Source organism: Bos javanicus, chromosome 21, assembly GCF_032452875.1.
Source record: "Bos javanicus breed banteng chromosome 21, ARS-OSU_banteng_1.0, whole genome shotgun sequence".
Classification (NCBI taxonomy): domain Eukaryota; kingdom Metazoa; phylum Chordata; class Mammalia; order Artiodactyla; family Bovidae; genus Bos; species Bos javanicus.
Window position 1 is genome coordinate 58,719,688 of NC_083888.1, and position 19,509 is coordinate 58,739,196.

A 19,509-nucleotide genomic window follows, 5' to 3' on the forward strand; every position below is an offset into this window, starting at 1 on the left:
TGGTTTTATCCATTCATTTGTTCATTCATTCATTCATTCCCTTGGAGTGCCCACTTCATGCCAAGGGTCTATCAAGTACTGATGAATAAAGCACAGTCCTGTCCTCAATGATTTTTTGTGTGTGTTTTAGATTTTTATTACAGAAGAATTCAGATAGATACAAAAATAAAGAGGATGGCATGATGACCCCCCACACACATATCACCAGCTTCAGTCATTATCAGTATAGGGCCAGCATCATTTTTCTCTACCTCTCAATCACTTTCCCCCTTTTTGTTGTTTTGAAGTAAATCCTACACATCCTTTACATTCTAACTATAAGAATGTTAAAAGTCATACCCAAAATAGTACATCATACTTTGAAAATAAAACATACTTCTTTAATATTTTCAAATATCAAGTCTTTGCTTCCCTCAGTGGTTCCCAAATGTTTGTTTGTTTGTTTTTTAATTGGTTTCTTTCAATTAGAATCCAAACAATGTTTACACAGGGAGTTTAGTTACCCTACATCAAATTTTCTCTTCTTTCTCTCTGAAATTGAGATGTTATTTAAATACCTAAAAATTAATCATTTTAAAGTATAAAATTCAATGGCAGTTGGTACATTCCCAATTGCTGTGCAATCATCACTATGTTTTACTTTCCAACTTCTAAAAAATCATCTCTAAATTCCCTGTGGGCTCATTGGTATAGAATTTACCTGCAATGCAGGAGATTTGGGGTTTGATCCCTGGGTCAGGAAGATCCCCTGGAGAAGGAAATGGCAACCCACTCTAGTACTCTTGCCTGGGAAATCCCATGGACAGAGGAGCCCGGTGGGCTACAGTCCATGGGGCTTGCCAAAAAGAGTCGGACACAACTAAATGACTAAACAAACAATGAGGCCTACACCCATTAAGCTCTCACTCTCCACTACTGCCTTTCCCCAACACTAATAAGTAACTGCTAACATGCTTTCTCTGTCTCCAGATTTAAAGTCTGCACATTTTCTGTAAAGGGAATCATACAATATGTGACCTTTCATCCCTGGCGTCATTCACTTCGCTTGATGCTTTCAAGGTTCGTCCACGGGGTATGCGGCCAGCCCTTCATTCCTTTTCATGGCTGAATTCCATTGGCTGAATTCGGTCCACTGTCTGAATACCTCATATTGTGTTTATCCATTTGTCAGCTGCTGGTCATTTATCTGTTTCCGGTTTCTAGGTGTCACGCTACTGCAAACATTCAGGTACAGGCTGTTATGTGAAAATATGTTTTCGTTTTTCTTGGGTGTGTACATGGGAATGGAGTTGCTGGGTCATATGGTAACTCTACCTTTAGTTCTTTGAGGAACCACTAAGCTGATTTCCACCGCAGCTACACCGTTTTACATTCTCCCCAGCAGTGTACGAGGGTTCTAACTTCTCTGTATTCTTGACCACACTGGTTGTTTATTTATCATTATTATTGGTATTATATATTATTATCATTATCATCATTATTCTAGTAGATATCAGGTGGTATCTCATTGTGCTTTTTGCTTGCATTTCTCTATGTATGAATGATGGTCAGATTTTTTTCTGACCAGATGGCTTCCCTAGTGGCTCTAGTAAAAAGAATCCTCCTGCCAATGCAGGAGATGCAAGAGACACAGGTTTGATCCCTGGGTTGGGAAGATTCTCTGGAAGAGGAAATGGCAACCCACTCCAGTATTCTTGCCTGGAAAATTCTACAGACAGAGGAGCCTGGTGGGCTAGAATCCTTGGGGTCGGACACAACTGAGCACACAAACACACACGTGCACACACACACACACACACACACACATAGATTTTGTTCAGTCCTTACTGGCCATTTGTGTATCTTTTTTGGAAATGATACTCAAGTCCTGTCTTTAGTTTTTCACTGGATTGTCTTATTGTTGAGTTGTCAGTATTCTTTAAGTATTACAGATACAATTTTTTTAATCAGATATTTGATTTGTAAATATTTTCTCTCATTTTGTAATTTGTCTTTTTGCTCTCTTGATAGTGTCTTTTGATGCACAAAAATTCTAACTTTGAAAAAGTTCAATTTATCTACTTTTTTGTTGTTGCTCATGATTTTTGGAGTCAGGTTTTAGAATCCATTGCCAAATCCAAGGATGTTAATTTTGCTTTTCTCTGATATTTATCGGTTTAGTTGTTATACTTAGGTCTTTGAACTATTTTGAGTAAAGTTTTTAAAAATACACATTTCTTTATCCAGTTGCACAGGGTCTTAGCTGCAGCACGTGAGATCTAGTTCCCTGACCAGGGACTGAACCTCGGCCCCCCGCATTGGGGTGTGAAGTTCTAGCCACTGAACCACCAGGGAAATCCCTGAGTCAAGTTTTATATATGGTTTGAGATAGAAGTCCATCTGATCCACTCTGTTAACAAAGAATAAAGACAATATGTATTTTAACTGCAAGTTTACTCATCAGTGCCCATTACTACACTCAAAACTCTTTGAGAGTGGGGACTCTGACACTTTTGTACAGGACTATATTCTCAATAAGATTACAGGAGTTAAGCCTGAATATACATTGGAAGGACTGATGCTGAGCAAACTCCAGGAGTTGGTGATGGACAGGGAAGCCTGGGGGGCTACAGCCCGTGGGATCGCAAACAGTTGGACGTGACTTAGCAACTGAACAGCAACAATAGGGTTAGCACACAGTGGGCGCTCAACAAATACTTAGTGAGTGAGTAAGTGCTGGCTTAAAGCTCAGCATTCAGAAAACTAAGCTCATGGCATCTGGTCCCATCACTTCATGGCAAATAGATGGGGAAACAGTGGCTGACTTTATTTTGTTTTGGGGGGGCTCAGTGAATAGCTGTAAATGGACAGAATATTCACTAGACACCTTGATTTACAAGCACTGAGGGGACATGGATCTACACACACCTGGCCCATGGAGGAAGTTCAGTAAGTCCCTGCCCGGCCCCGCCCTTCCCTGCAGCCCACCCTCAGGCTGCCCTTATGCTGTGGAGCAGCCCCTCTTGCTTCCTTCTTTCCTACAAGTACATCTTCCTGCCTCCTGCCCTCCTCTTCATCCAGCCAGCTTAGTCCTCTCCTTGGGATCCAGGCTGGATGCCACCTCCTGCAGGAAGCCTTCCTGGTGCCCGTGAAGCAGCCCCACCAGCATAGTCTTCCAGCAGCTATGGATCCCTATCAGAGTGAAGGTGTCTCTGGGCCCTGCAGACTTGAGGAGCAGGGCTCTTATGGAATTCAAGTTTGGGCTACTGGCCACCAAGAATCCAGTACCGAAAAGACAAGTGTTGGGTGGAGAAGGAAAGCTTGCTTTATTCAAGAGTCTGGCAACATGGGGAGAAGTTGGATTCATTTCCTAGAACCAATTCCTAAGACTGGTTGACCACGAAAGTTTTTAAAGGGAAAAAGGGGATGTAATCTCAGTTAACCATCGAGGTTATGGGTCAGATTCTTCCTGTCTCCCACTGAGTTTACACCTGTGGACTCCTTGTGACTTTTTAGATGCTATTTTGCTCACAGCATCTGCTCCCCAGACACTGGAGGGGAATCTAAGGAAAGGGTCTAGTCACCTGATAATTCCTTATTCTTCATTTCTACTTCTTTAATCAAAGAAAAGAATCCACAGATTAGTTAAGGTACTGTGTGATCAAGAGCTTTGAAAGGGGTGCTTAGACCAGAGGTTAGTTCAGCATGGGGGCACCTGGTGAAAAGCTTAGATGTAGCTTTGGGCTTCTCTGGTGGTACAGTGTTTAGGAATCCGCCTGTCAATGCAGGGGGCACGGGTTTGATCCCTGGTCTGGGAAGATCCCACATGCCATGGAGCATCTAAGCCTGTGCACCACAACCACAGAAGCCACTGCGGAGAAGCCCGCGTGCCGCAGAGAGTAGCCCCCACCCACCGCAACCAGAGAAGGCCAGTGGGTAGCGACGAAGACCCAGAGCAACCAAAAAGAATGCATATGCATAGCTTTGCTACAGTGAAAGACAAAAAGGTCGCTTTCAGCCACCAGCTTGCTGCAAAGAAGGGCTTAAGGGGCTTAAGGGGCTTACAAGGTCAGGCCCAGGAACCGCCACAGCCCAGCCCTGGCACACTACCTGGCATGTTAGACACCTGCAGACGCGAATGGATAATTAATGAATTAAGGAGGGTTAGCCCGAGGGGTCTAGAAACTGGGGAAGGGGCGCTCATCACAGGGAGAAGCGAATGGCAGAGAGAAAACCAGACCTGCTGTGAGGTAGCAGAAAGTTAGGCAGGCCCCGAGTCCAGCGAACGTTCAAGTTTTTCTTCTCACTTCCTAGGCGGATATGTGATCTCCATCTGCCAAAATTCTCCATCTCCAGAGACTATCATCTGGACAACATCCTTCCCCACCTGGACATGATGAAAGTCTTCACCCGCAAGGCTGACCTGTCAGGAGTAACAGGGGCCCAGAACCGGGCAGTTTCCCAGGTAGGTCTTTAAACTTCCGACAATTCATTCTTTGCATCAAAGCTTGAAAGGTGGAAGGTCAGACAGATTTTGGACAATCTTGAATTTGCAAAATAACTGCATTTCTCATTATAAAATCACCCTCACTCTCAAATCCTCAAGCCAAGGACAGCTGTGGTCCAACAGCGTTGGGGACTGGTCCCCATTTTCCCTAAATGAAATGTGACCCAGAAACCAGTCACCGGAAAGACCCTGCTGTGGGGTCAGCCGTGAATCCCCACCCTCCACAGTGACGTTTCCCTGGTGGCTCAGAGGGTAAAGAAACTATCTGCAATAAGAGAGACCCGGGTTGGATCTCTGAGTTGGGAAGACCCCCTGGAGAAGGGAATGGCCACCCACTCCACTATTCTTGCTTGGGAAATCCCATGGACAGAGGAGTCTGGGGAGCTATAGTCCATGGGGCCCCAGAGAGTCAGACACAACTGAGCGACTAACACTTTATTTCAACTTTCATGCTCCAATTATATTGCCCACGGCAGCAAATAACTACAGTCCTCTACCCCTGAATCCTGTCATTTTTAAAAGGAACGTGATACTTCTTGGCTCATGTGCGGAGCCCAGCAGAGAAGGTAAGAGATAATCATGACTAACAGTGGCTCAGGGCTACTGTGATGAAAATGCACAATGAGCAACTAGAGAAGAACACCCGGGGTCCTGGTGCTGTGACCCTAGAGGCAGAGAAGCCAGAGAGAATGGTGGGGTGGGGTGGCTGGGCAGCCCTGCAGGCTCCCCTGCACCCCCCTGCCATAGGACCTGGTAAAGGAGGCACAGCGGCTATGTGGCCTCGTGGTCCAGGGCTGGGAAGCCAGTCCTAGGCAAGGGAGCTGAGGGCTCAGGGACACGTCAGCTGGGGCAGGAGAGGAGCAGAAAGCAGTGCTCGCCCATCAGTTGCTTTGACATGGAGGGACTGTGGACAGTTACTGACACGGCCCCTCCCCCTGCACTAGGGGGTGTTTGGGGAACAGCAGAGTCTCTGGACTCAGACAGAGGGGAATCCAGATCAGGGAGCCCCTGCTCTTTGCTTCTCTGACCCTGGGCCCAGGACTTACAGCCTTTGACTGCGCTTTGCACAGCCGTGGGTCACGTCTATGTGAACCGGCTGAGAGGTTTGTTGGGCGGACACACTGAACAGGTTAACAGCAGAGTGACAGGCCAGCGACAGAAGGTGGATGAAGGTCTGTCCCCTTAGAGGCGCTAGGTGACTGCTCACCTCTGCCCAGCCCGTCTCTGGTGGGTACTGCTCTGGTGTCCCCACAGGTGGACATGGGGAAGCTGGGCGCAGAAGCAGCTGCTGCCGCAAGAAGTAAAGTTAACCTGTTCTCTGGATTCGTATGCCCAATGACCATGGTGCGTTTCAACAGGCCATTTCTATTTTCCATACTCAGCAAAGATTCTCAGAGCATCATCTTTTGGGACAAAGTCATCAACCCCAATGAAGCCTAGAGCTCCACTCTGAGTGGTAAGGAACTGGGTGCCCAGGTCCCTCAGGACAGCCTGTCCCCACCTGCTCACCCCTGGGAAGGTGACAGTGACTCTTCTGGGGGCTCTACATGCACAGGGAGTCTGCGTCCTGGTCACGAGGAGGCTCCGAGACCTCTGACAGCAATAAACCACCCTCCTTGGACTGCACTCCTTCCTGTGTGTCTCCACCTTGATCTGCCTGACTCCACGCCCTGCTGCTGCCTGGGCCCCGAGGATAAGCCCCTGACCTCCCACACATGCTCAGCTCACCCCAGACTCTGGGCCCCTCTGCCTCAGCCTCCCCAGCCAGCCGAGGAGCAGGCTTTGTCCCTGTGACCGAATCCACTGGACCACAGGCCCAGGACAGGGAGGGGCCCTGCTGCCTGCTGCCCACTTCCGGGGACTCTGGTTCCATGCCCAGGTTCACTCCTCCCTTCAGGGCCTGGGATGTGCCCTCATGCTCACCTGCAGGGGCTCTGACCCTGACTTCTGCTGGCACAGCCCCTGGGCGTCCCCATCCTGCAGCTGAACTGGGCCTTCCTCCCCCCAAGACCACCCCTCTGCCCCCCAGCACCCCATCATGGGAGACCAGCTACTTTCATAAGAGTGAAAGAGGCAAGCAAAAAACCTTGCTTAAAACTCAACATTCAGAAAACTAAGATGATGGCATTCAGTTCCATTACTTCCTGGCAAATAGATGTGGAAAAAATGGAAAGTGACAGACTTTATTTTCTTGGGCTCCAAAATCACTGGAAAGTGATTGCAGCCATGAAATTAAAAGATGCTTACTCCTTGGAAGAAAAGCTCTGACAAACCTAGATGGCATATTAATAGGCAGAGACATCACTTTACTGACAAAGGTCTATGTAGTCAAAGCTACGGTTTTTCCAGTAGTCATGTATGTATGTGAGAGTTGGACATAAAGAAGGAGAAATACTGAAGAATTGATGCTTTTGAACTGTGGGGCTGGAGAAAACTCTTGAGAGTCCTTTGGACCGCAAGGAGATCAAACCAGTCAATCCTAAAGGAAATCAACCCTAAATATTCACTGGAAGGGCTGATTCTGAAGCTCCAATACTTTGTCCACCTGATGTGAAGAACTGACTCATTGGAAAAGATCCTGATGATGGGAAAGATTGAAGGTGGGAGGAGAAGGGGATGACAGAGGATGAGATGGTTAAATGGCATCATCGACTCAATGGACATGAGTTTGAGCAAGCTCTGGGAGATGGTGAAGGACAGGGAAGCCTAGCGTGCTGCAGTCCATAGGCTCGCAAAGAGGCAAACATGACTGAGCGACTGAACAACAACAGCAACACAGTCAAAGGCTTTTGCGTAGTCAATGAAGCAGAAGTAGATGATTTCCTGGAATTCCCCTGCTTTCTCCACGATCCAACGAATATTGGCAATTTGATCTCTGGTTCCTCTGTTCTTACTAAAACCAGCTTGTATATCTGTGAGTTCTTGGTTCACTTACAGCTGAAGCCTAGCTTGAAGGTTTTTTAGCATAACCTTACTAACAGTCCCAGGGACGGGGGAGCCTGGTGGGCTGCTGTCTATGGGGTCGCACAGAGTCAGACACGACTGAAGTGACTTAGCATAGCATAGCATTACTAACATGTGAAATGACCGAAACTGTACAACAGTTTGAACATTCTTTGGCATTGCCCTTCTTTGGGGTTGGAAAGAAAACAGACTTTTTCCAGTATTGTGGCCACTGCTGAGTTTTCCAAATTTGCTGACATATTGAGTGCAGCACTTTAACAGCATCGACTTTTAGGATTTTAAATAGCTCAGCTGGAATTCTGTCACCCCCTCTAACTTTGTTCGTAGTAATGCTTCCTCAGTCTCACTTGACTTCACACTCTAGGATATTTGGCTCTAGGTGAGTGATCCCATAGAAGACGGAAGACGTTAATCAGAGATGATGAGGTGGGGATGGATGGGATGCCGAGCACAAGAGGGGAGCCCTCTGACCAGAGGCATGGACGCCTTCCATCCTAGAGCGAGGACAAGAGGGTGAGAGTGTGGCTCCAATCATGTGACCAGAAGGTGAGAGCGCTCCCCTCAAATGACTCCTGCTTTCCCTGTGCTACAGAGAGATGTTATCTACTTACTGAGTCCTTCTTGGAGATGCAAATGGACCAGAAGTCTGAGACAGGGGAGACAAGGAGACATCAGGAAACCTCAAAGTTCTAGCAGGCAGGAGTGGGATCCCTCAGGAGCTAGAGGTCAGGTCATTGACCTCTGTAGGGGTGTGATTTCCAGTATCTCAGCAGTGCAGACCCGGACATAAAGAGGGCAGAGGATGCTCTGGAAGTCACAGCTTCCCCTGGTTACAGGCATGGAGGAAACAGGAGTGGCTGGCACAAAGGAGAAATAATTCTATTGAAAATAATGACCAGAGAGTTTTTCAAATGATGGGATTTTATGTTTCAGACTGGGGAAATCAGGAGGGATGATAGGAGAGTCTAATGGGGAAAGATAGAGTAATCTGGAAACAAGACAGTACTTTGAGTTTGAATAGGCAATGGTACCTTGAGCTTGAATACACAGGATGACTTGTATATAGCTATATTTCCCCCTGCCAGCAGTTATCCATGGTGACTTTGGAGTCAGCAGGCTTCAGCTGAAATCTTGGTTTGACATTTAATAGTAACACAGCCTTGGCCAAGTTACCTGACCCTGTGAACCACCACTGCCCTTAAATGACCAGAGAGCATCTTCCCCAAAAGACCAACAGTTAACAACTATTGCTGTCACTACCAGTGCTCTTATTGTTACAGTTGTTCAGTTGCTAAGTCATGTTCGACCCTCTCCGACCTCATGGACTGTAACCCACAGGCCACACATTTCAAAGGCTGGATTCCACAGACCCACCCCACTGCCTGCCCTCACAGCCAAACCAGACACCTGCTCTGACATCTAAGTATATGAAGTCCTATTGGCCCCAGGGTGCTGTATAACGGCTGTGGTTTAGATGACTGAGGAGCACACTGAAGCAGCTGCCACCATGGGCATCAAGATTCATTTCTCTGCTAGGAGCACCTAATCCATCACTGTGCATTTCAACAGTCTCTTCCTGATGGTCATCAGTTTCCAGGACAGCCAGAGCATCCTCTTTCTGGGCAAAGTTGTCAATCCCAATAAGCAATGGAAGTAAAATCACAATTTGCAAAGGAAATTGTAGCAGGACTTCCCAGAAAGACATGCCATACCAAAGAGGTACTCACTTAGTCCAGAATGGATTTACAGCAGCTTGTTAAGCCCCCTGTGTACCCAGATAAGGCCACAGCAAACTGATTTAAGAGTAACAGCAGAGACTCGTGGGCTGCAAAGCTAAGACCACTGACTTCTCATGCTGTTTGTAAACTCTGATCATGCTTTCTATCACCCTAAAGGCACTATGAACTAACTTCAGCAAATGAAATCCTGCTTTTCTACTAACCTCCCCGTTTGAGACATTACTGAGATGCTGTCAAAACGATCGTCCCTTCCACTCAGCGTTTTAAGACCAGATTTGTGTGATCCATGGGGTCCTCTGGTGGTCTGAGTGAGGTACTGCAACGCCAAGAAGGTAGAATTCACGGCTGAGGCTGGTGGTCCCCAGCAAAAGTGCGGTAAATAAGAGAATCAGGATGTCTGGACTCTAAACCCAGCTGAGTTCTGGAATACCGAGTGATCCTGTGGAGCTGCCTTGCGCTCCCTGAACCTCTGTGATCTGTGCGTGAAGCTCTGTAAAATCATGCTAACTAGTAAAATGGTTAACCTTGAGTCTGCTTGGATGCAATTCCCCCACGTCCTCAGACCCAGTGCTTTCTTCACACAGTTCAACACTGCTCTGCCTAGGCGGAATGGCCCACAGTTAGGAGACAATCGAAGGAATTAGGGTGAAGAGGGTAGTTGGTCAAGGGATTATAGATCAGCGTATATAGATCTGTAAATAGAGGGAAAGGGACCTCTTGAGACACAGCTAGGAGATACCACAGATTGGACTGAGGCATCAATTATTCATGAAGAAGTAAGGACAGTCTGCAGTAAAGATGACACTCAGGTTGCCAGCTTGGGAGCTTAGGAAACTGGAGAGAGCCATTTGGAGAGATGGTAACACAGGAGGAGGAGGATATGGGAGGAAGAGGATGAGCTCCTGCATAGACCTTCGATGCCTGGCATCGTGGCCCGCAGCCACAACGATAAGAACCGTCAGCATTTGCTTCTAGGGATCTGCCGATGAGTAAGGAACTCTGGGCAGGACCCGGAAATCTGCTAATGCGTGGGGGAGACGAGACTTCCTAGTGACAGTGTGAACAGAAGGGAGCCTGGGGCCCCGTGATCAGGAATGACCACACTTCAGGGACAAGAAAAAGGAGGAGAGGGCACCCAAAGAGACAGAAAAAGACGAGGAGGAGGGTCACAGGGACATGGTGGGAGAGAGAAAAAGGACAGAGAGGGTTCACAGGACAGGCTGGACATACCAAGTGGGGGTCTGTGGTGACTTGCAGGAGCAGTGACAGTTGAGATGTGGGAGGAGAAAGTAGGGGGTAGAATTTCAGAGAGAATGAGCGATGCGCAAGGGGCACAGCAAGGGGAGACATTTCTCTCTAGCAATTTTGCATCAAAAAAAATGACAGACAAGGGGGAGCTAGAGGAGGTATAAAGGAAGACATTTTTTTTTTTTTTTTTGAGATTCAAAGGTTTTTAAATGATTATTTGTCTTCCTGAAGACTTTCTCTTCTAAAATCAAATCATTTGGATTATAAACATTCAGGGAAATGAACATGTTTAAAATAAGGTGTAGGGAATTCCCTGGTGGTCCAGTGGTTAGGACTCAGAGCTTTCATTTCTGGGGCCCAGGTTCAATCCTTGGTCAGGGAACCAAGATCCACAAGTCTCACAGCACAGCCAAAATAAAGTTATTTAAATAAAATAAAATAAGGTGTATATTTACTCCTCTCTGACCTTTATTCTGTCAAAATGATGATATAAAAACTATGCATATACATCAGATATACTTCAATGTTAAAAAATCTACATAGGAGAAAGATTTTTTCCTTAAAAAAGCTGTAAGTAAAGTGTTAGTCACTCAGTTGCATCGGACTCTTTGCAACCCCATGGACTTTAGTCCACCAGACTCCTCTGTCCAGCGGATTTCCCAGGCAAGTTGCCAGGTGAGTTGCCATTTCCTTTTCCAGGGCATCTTCCCAACCCAGAGATCAAACCCAGGTCTCCCACACTGCAGGCAGATTTTCTACTGTTTGAGCCACTAGGGAAGTGGGGAAAAAAAGCAGTAGAACACATATATTTTTTTTTAAATTGAAAGTTAAGTGAAAAGTGAGCATGTTTGAATGCCGATGATAAGAAGCCTAGAGAGAAAAAATGGTTGACAAGTCACAGAAGGAATGTATTAATCCACAGATATCAATCAAACTGGTTTCGGCATTAATGGGGCCTTGAACGGCAGGGGACCTGCTGAGACAACTAGTGTGAGGTTTCCTGTCTCATGGGTGGACAATCACTGAGAGACCCTGGCCCTAGTGTCCTGGGAGATGCTGGGAAACAGAGGATCCTGGGAAGATCTAGGCCCACAGCAACCCCTGGAGGGAGGGTTGACCCTGACTCGACTAGGCAAGCTGAGCGTGCCTGTCCCTGGGCTTCCCAGGTGGCTCAGACGGTAAAGAACATGCCTGCAATGAGGGAGACCTGGGATTGATCCCTGGTCAAGAAGATCCCCTGGAGAACAAAACGGCAACCCACTCCAGTATCCTTGCCTGGAGAATCCCATGAACAGAGGAGCCTGGGGGGCTATAGTCCATGGGGTCGCAAAGAGTCAGACATGACTGAGTGGCTAACAGGCCAGAGCAAGAGCAGGAAAGTTAGAGAACTAAGGTCTGCCCCAGGAGATTTATTATAAATTCTCAATCAACTGAAAAATAAATTTACAACAAAGAAGTATAGCTTATAAGCCAACAGTTGAGTAAAACAAAAGCACATAAAAATTCCTCAAAAAAAAAAAAAATTCCTCAAAGAATCCAAAAATAGAGCAAGAGGAAAAAACACAAAACACAGCTGAATCAAATAGAAAACAAATAGAAAGTTAGAAGGTTTACCCTAACTATGTCAATGATCATATTCAGTAACAAACTACAGTAAGTTATTCATTCATTTATTCACCAAATATTTATTGAGTACCTATTACCTGTTAATTGCTATAGTCTTATTAAGAACACAATAAAAAGAGTCAGAATCCCAGCTCTCAAGAAACTTTGAGTGTACCAAAAATATTCAATTCAATTTCAATTAAAATACATCATAATATATTCTTTGAAAATAGAGTGGGTCATTTTGGACCTTTCCTTCAAACCATGTACAAAAATGATCTCCAAATGCATCAAAAACCTAAGTATAACAGCTAAACCTATAAAATTCATAGGAGAAAATGTAGAAGAAAATATTCATGCCCTTGGATTTGGCAATGGATTCTTAGATCCAACACCAAAAGCATGATGACTGTCAACAAAGAGAGATAAGCTAGAAGTCACCCAAGTTAGAACCTTTCGTGAATCAAAAGACACTATCAAGAGAGCAAAAAGACAACCTACAGAATGAGAGAAAATATTTGCAAATCACATATCTGATGAGGGAAGTATATCTAGAATATTTAAAGGTTACTTACAACTCAATAATAAAAAGGTAAACAATCCAATGAAAAACTGGACAAAGGACTCAAATAGACATTTTTCCAAGGAAGATACACAAAAGTCCAAGAAGCACTGAACCATCATTCATCCTCAGGGAAATGTAAATCAAAACCACAATGAGATACCACCTTGCATCTACCATAATGGTAAAAATAACTAGCAATAATAGAAATAACCAGTGTTGTCAAGAATATGGAGATATTTAAACCCTTATAAATAGCTGATGAAATGTAAAATGGCGCAGCTGCTGTGGAAATCAGCTTGTTGTTTCCTCAAAGAGCTAAAGGTAGAGTTACCATATGACCCAGCAATTCCATCCCTAGGTGTACACCCCAGCAAAATGAAAACATATGTCCGCAAAAATACCTGAACAAGAATGGCTAGAGTAGCATATTCATAATACCCCCCAAAATGAAACAGGCAACTGTCCATCAGCTAACGAATGAATAAGCAGAGTATGGTATACTCAATGGACCATTATCCAGCCGTATAAAGGAATGAAGTGACACGTATACACATCCACTGACATGTACACAACGTGGATGAACCTTGAAGACATCATGCTAAGTGAAAGAAGGCAGACACACAAGATCTCATGTTGTATGGCTCCATTTACATAAAATGCCCAGACATTAAATTCAGAGATAATGAAGTCTGGCATCGACCTGTTAACCCCTGTGCATCCTGTCTCTGCTCTCAGTCTGCAGGTCACTCTGTGCCATGCCTGCCACCAAGCCAGCTCAAGAAGGACAAGGTTTTTGAATTGCAAAAGTTTTGCAAACACTCTTTCTGTTGACTACATATTAACTTTTCTGTTCATGCTGCATAAAAGTGGAAAGTTCTGTTGACTTGTACTTGCTATTTTAAAAACCACTCCAGGAAAGTAATCAGGCCATCATGACATTTGAAAAAGTCATAAGAGAAGCTCCTAGGAGGCAAGTTCAATGACCTGGGCTACACTCCTGTGACAGGCACAGCATCACAGCAGGAGGTGTCCCAGAGGAGAGAATGACCCAGGAGAGGCTGGAGTGTGGCTCCCATGAGCTCAGCCTTCCCTGGTGTAAAGAAGGTCCATCTGCATCTCTGGTTTCAGCTCCATGGCCACCCTGAGTGGTCAGGGGGGCAAAGGAGGAAACTGAGACTCAAGGAGTAGGACTGCAAATCCCTGAGCCTCAGCGCAGGACCCCAGCCTCAAGCCCAGCACCTCCCAGTCTCACAGCTCTTTCTCCGCCACCTATGGATTCCCACACACCCTACATTGAGGTGCTGGTTGTTCTCACTGTTGGTGGTGCTGAGGGTGGGTGATGGGCCAAGGGAGCCTCAGAACAGTCCTGGTCATCCCAGGAGACCAGACTGTCACAATCCCCCTGCAGGGATGAGCTTCTGTGTCAAGGGCAATGCAGACCTGCTGTCTGTCCCCAGCTCCTCTAAGGTTCAGGTGAAGATTTCAATTTCAGGTGAGAGTGGGGCCAGGGGTGGGGCTGGACTCTCGGCCACCAGCCAGCTTGGTGAGCCGGCCACAGGGTCACCTCCTCCCAAAACACACTTCTGCCCCTCAGTGTCCAAGAGCTACACATGTGGGCAACAAGCTGTGGGATACCAGTGAGAGGGTAACAGGCAGGAAGGCCAGGGGTCTCCAAATAGAGGAAATAGCCTGCAAGTGTCAGACATTTTTATCTCTCTTAAGCGGCAGGAGGAAACAAACTAGCAATATTTTTTCCTTCTCTATACAAATTTAAAGGGAGGTTTCTCTTAAAATATTGTGTTGCCATAATGACACCCGGCTTCGCCTGAAGTTAGCTATTCTCGAGTCTAGAGATAACCAATGCCTTTTTCTTATGGAAATGTTTGTCTTAAGCTATGCTAATGTACTATGCCTTTACTCCAAACTCTGTCTCCAAGTTGGTTCCGCCTCTTGGCCCAGAACCTACTTGACAAACCAGTATGGATATTGTTCCCCTAATCTATGTAAATGAAACTATTTGTATGGTGGTCTGCCCTTCTTCAAGATTCAAGTTAATCATTTTATGGCCCAGGATAAACCATTTGGTGCCAAGATTATCCCAAAATGCATCTTATGGGTGAGGGGCCTGGTGCCATTCTGAATTTTAAGACATTCCTTTCTTTCATTAACAGACTGATAGTGACTATATAACATCCAGCTAAAGACTAGCAGGGGGTACTCTTTCTGCCCCCTTTTGATGCCTATGTCAGAAGCTTTCTCTATCTCCTTTATACTTCAATAAAACTTTATTACACAAAAGCTCTGAGCGATCAAGCCTCGTCTCTGGCCCCGGATTGAATTCTTCTCCTCCAGGGGCCAAGAATCCTGGTGTATTCGCGTGATTCAACAACAACCTTTCACCAGCTCACCCTACCTCCATGAGCTTGATCATGTTCCTCTCTCTGCTGAAATCCCTTTTTGGCTCTCTCCTGATCCATCATCCCATCTCAGCTCAGGGGCCACCTCTTCCAGGAAGCCTTCCAAGAACTAACTGCCCTCCATGCCTCTTTCAGTCTCCCCTGTCTAGGCCTCATCTTGCTGCCATTGCTCATGGCTGTAATCAGGGCTCTGCATTTCCATCTCTCGAAAAATGGGGCCACTTCCTCCCAAATGGGGCCCAGGCTGCCCGTCCTTCATATGGTGTTGACTGAATATTTGTTCAAAGATGAAGTCTATAGAGAATAAAGGAGCTTATCTCCGGGGCTGATTTTTCCTTTCTGAACTTCCTGATGTTCAAGCTGGTTTTAGAAAAGGCAGAGGAACCAGAGATCAAATTGCCAACATCCGCTGGATCATCGAAAAAGCAAGAGAGTTCCAGAAAAACATCTATTTCTGCTTTATTGACTATGCCAAAGCCTTTGACTGTGTGGATCACAACAAACTGTGGAAAATTCTGAAAGAGATGGGAATACCAGACCACATGACCTGCCTCTTGAGAAACCTGTATGCAGGTCAGGAAGCAACAGTTAGAACTGGCATGAAACAACAGACTGGTTCCAAATAGGAAAAGGAGTACATCAAGGCTGTATATTATCCCCCTGCTTATTTAACTTATATGCAGAGTATATCTTGAGAAACACTGGACTGGACGAAACACAAGCTGGAATCAAGATTGCCGGGAGAAATATCAATAACCTCAGATATGCAGATGACACCACCCTTATGGCAGAAAGTGAAGAGGAACTCAAAAGCCTCTTGATGAAAGTGAAAGAAGAGAGTGAAAAAGTTGGCTTAAAGCTCAACATTCAGAAAACGAAGATCATGGCATCCAGTCCCATCACTTCATGGGAAATAGATGGCGAAACAGTGGAAACAGTGTCAGACTTTATTTTTCTGGGCTCCAAAATCACTGCAGATGGGGACTGCAGCCATGAAATTAAAAGACTCTTACTCGTTGGAAGGAAAGTTATGACCAACCTAGATAGCATATTCAAAAGCAGAGATATTACTTTGCCAACAAAGGTCCATCTAGTCAAGGCTATGGTTTTTCCTGTGGTCATGTATGGATGTGAGAGTTGGACTGTGAAGAAGGCTGAGCGCTGAAGAACTGATGCTTTTGAACTGTGGTGTTGGAGAAGACTCTTGAGAGTCCCTTGGACTGCAAGGAGATCCAACCAGTCCATTCTGAAGATCAGCCCTGGGATTTCTTTGGAGGGAATGATGCTAAATGTGAAACTCCAGTACTTTGGCCACCTCATGTGAAGAGTTGACTCATTGGAAAAGACTCTGATGCTGGGAGGGATTGGGGGCAGGAGGAGAAGGGGATGACAGAGGATGAGATGGCTGGATGGCATCACTGACTCGAAGGACATGAGTCTGAGTGATCTCCGGGTGTTGGTGATGGACAGGGAGGCCTGGCATGCTGCGATTCATGGGGTTGCAAAGAGTCAGACACAACTGAGCGACTGAACTGAAATGAACTGAACTGAACAGAACTGAACAACCTTCATATTGCATCATGTTGTTCAATCACTCAGTCACGTCGACTGTTTGTGACCCCATGGACTGCAACACGCCAGACCTCCCTGTCCTTCACTATCTCCCAGATTTTGCTCACATTCATGTCCATTGAGTGATTAATGCCATCCAGCCATCTCATCCTCTGTTGCCTGCTTCTCCTCCTGCCCTCACTCTTTCCCAGCATCAGGTCCTTTTCCAGTGAGTCGGATCTTCGCATCAAGTGGCCAAGGTATTGGAGCTTCAGCTTCAGCATCAGTCCTTCCAATGAATATTCAGGACTGATTTCCTTTAGGATGGACTGGTCTGATCTCTTTGCAGTCCAAGGGACTCTCAAGTCTTCAATGTCCTGTCAACTCAGAAGTCTGTGGTTGTAGGGCCCTGGCTGTCCAGGACATACTGCTTTGTGTGAATTCTCTGTGTCAGTCCCCACTGGCCCCAAGATCCCCCAGGAAACAGCTGTGTATCCTCTTTCTTGCATCCCCAGCAGGTAGCTCAAGTGCCAAGAGATGGCAGATTTTTGGTTGATGTCTTGGTGTATGAGTGAATGAACAAATGAATGAATGTTAAAAAGTTAGAAATTGATAAATATTTTAACCAAGTTGAGATGTTCAAAAAGCAAATTACTAAGCAAATGGACAGATAGAGAGCTGTCTGTTCTCTGCCTGTGATTGATAAGGATCAAACATTACAGATGAAGATTTCTTGGAGGCTGAATTTCAGTTGATTCTTCCATTCATAGACCAGAGACCTCAAGTATAGAAAAGTCCAGGACTGCCCACGGTCATCTGGAAAACCAGAGCTTACGCTCTAGAGAGGACACCAAGCCAATGTATTATATCCTTTCAGATGGGCAGGGTAGAGAGTGGTGAGACTGAGGTGGTGAGGACAGAGGTGGGGCCTCTCTAAGGTGGTGACCTTAGAGCAGAGAATGAGTGAAGTGAGGGAGTGTGCCAGCGAAGGGGCTGCAAAAAGCCCATTCAAGCAGCTGACTGCAAGTGCAAATGTCCTGAGGCAGAAAACAGCTTTCTAAAATCTAGAACAGCAGGAAAACCAGAGTTGTTGCAGCAGAGGGTGGGCAAGGATGGTCATAGGAGAGGTCAGAAAGTTGGCAAGAACAGATCATATGGGGCACTGATGAATATTTTTCTCCAAGAGCTGGGGGCCATCAGGGGTCTCCAGTAGGAAGTGAAAGAACCTGAGTTTCCCTTTAAAAGGGTGACAGTGGCTGACTCAGTGGATCCAAGGGTCAGCTTACTAACACAGATTCTGTGTCCCCCAAGACCTGCCAAGTCAGAATCACTAGGCAGGATACAGCCTCAGGTCCACCAGGGGAATAAAACCAGCTGCCTTCCGGGGGTCTGCCCTGAGCCAGGTCTTGGGCAGTCTCATGATCACTGTGATTTCCTACAACCCTGGGATGTGTTAAAGAACCCACCTGCCAATGCAGGAGACGTTAGAGACACGGGTTCTATCCCTGGGTCAAGAAGATCCCCTGCAGAAGGGCATGGCAATCCACTCCAATATTCTTGCCTGGAGAATCCCAAGGAGAGAGAAGCCTTGCAGAGCTGGACATGACTGAAGCGACTTAGCACACACGCTCTGGGATGAGGGATTCTCACACAACCCCACAGAGAGGAGGGAGCGGCCCAGAGAGGTTGGGTGACCTGAGGAAGGTGGCGGGGCCCCAATGCAGCAGTGGAGCCTGAAGCTGAGCCCAGGTCTCCAGGACCCCCCTGCACAGGAGGTTCTTCCTGCACCTGCTCCCCGTTGGGAACTCCCTGCAAGTTCAAGACCAGGGATGAGAAACGGGGCTCAGATGGGCTAAGTCAGGCTCTGGGATAAGGGTATCTGAGGAGGGGTCAGCTGGAGGAAGGGCTCTGAGGGTGTCTGATGAGACTGAAGCTCTGTGTGTGAGCCTAGGAGGCAGCGGAGGGGCGGGGGCAGGGAGGAGCGGCAGGGAAGAGGAGGATGGGGGCTTGAGTGCCACCTAGAGACGGCAGAGGGGACAAGCTAAAGAAGACCCAAATGACTTGAGACCTGTGATGTCTCTGGATTCCAGGGACTGGTGTGCAGGAAGCCGGATCCCCACGCCGGGTTGGGGAAAGAGAACATGCACGCACGGGGAGGTCAGGGCACTCCAGCAGGTGCACAAGGTACCTGGCCTCTGTCAGACAGCCGTCTGCTCCATGATCCTCTCATCTGGTCAGGACTCGCCTCCCCCCGCAAGACTCTGGGCTCAGTCCTGACTCCAGCACTACCAGCTGCTGGGCCTCGGGCAGCTCCCTCAGCTTCCTGAGCCTCTGTTTCCATCTCGGTCGAGTGGGAACCTGTAAACTGCCCCTCCCCCCAGGTGGGACTGCGTGGTGCTGAAAGGGGGGCGGGATCTTGAGGCATTTGCACAGGGATTGGCACAGAGCACATGCTCCGTGGCTCACTGATCACGGTGACTGCGGTCATTGTCACCATCCTTTCCTGCCCCAGCTTCCATACCAAGGACCCCAGAGGATGGAGGCCCCTCGGGAATGGCTGCTGGCCACTGTGCTCGTGGCTGTGGCTCACAGTCTGACCCTGATTAACCAAGGCACGTTGATCTCATCCACTCTAGTCACCAGGACCCCTCAGCCTGGGCCAGCCCTGCCTCTGTCAGGGGAGGATGTAGAACACATCAGGTGGTGGAGGAGCCCAGCTGGAAACCTGCAAGTAGCTAGTCTCCCAGGTTGGGGTGCTGGGGGGCGGAGGGGTGATCCTGGAGGGAGAAAGGCCCAGCTCAGCTGCAGGATGGCAGGGTCCAGGGGCTGTGCCAGAAGACGTCAGGGCTGGAGCCCCTGCAGGTGAGCGCAAGGACACATCCCAGGCCCTGGGGAGGAAGAAGTGGACCTTGACCTGGAACCAGAACCCCCGGA

General features: G+C 47.1%; 1 non-coding gene across 1 annotated transcript; it reads left to right on the top strand.

Moving 5' to 3' along the window:
* Window positions 1–10,747: 10,747 nt before the first annotated feature.
* TRNAE-UUC (transfer RNA glutamic acid (anticodon UUC)) lies at window positions 10,748–10,819 on the top strand. Its single transcript has one exon. It is a non-coding gene; the product is annotated as a tRNA-Glu (tRNA).
* Window positions 10,820–19,509: the final 8,690 nt, after the last annotated feature.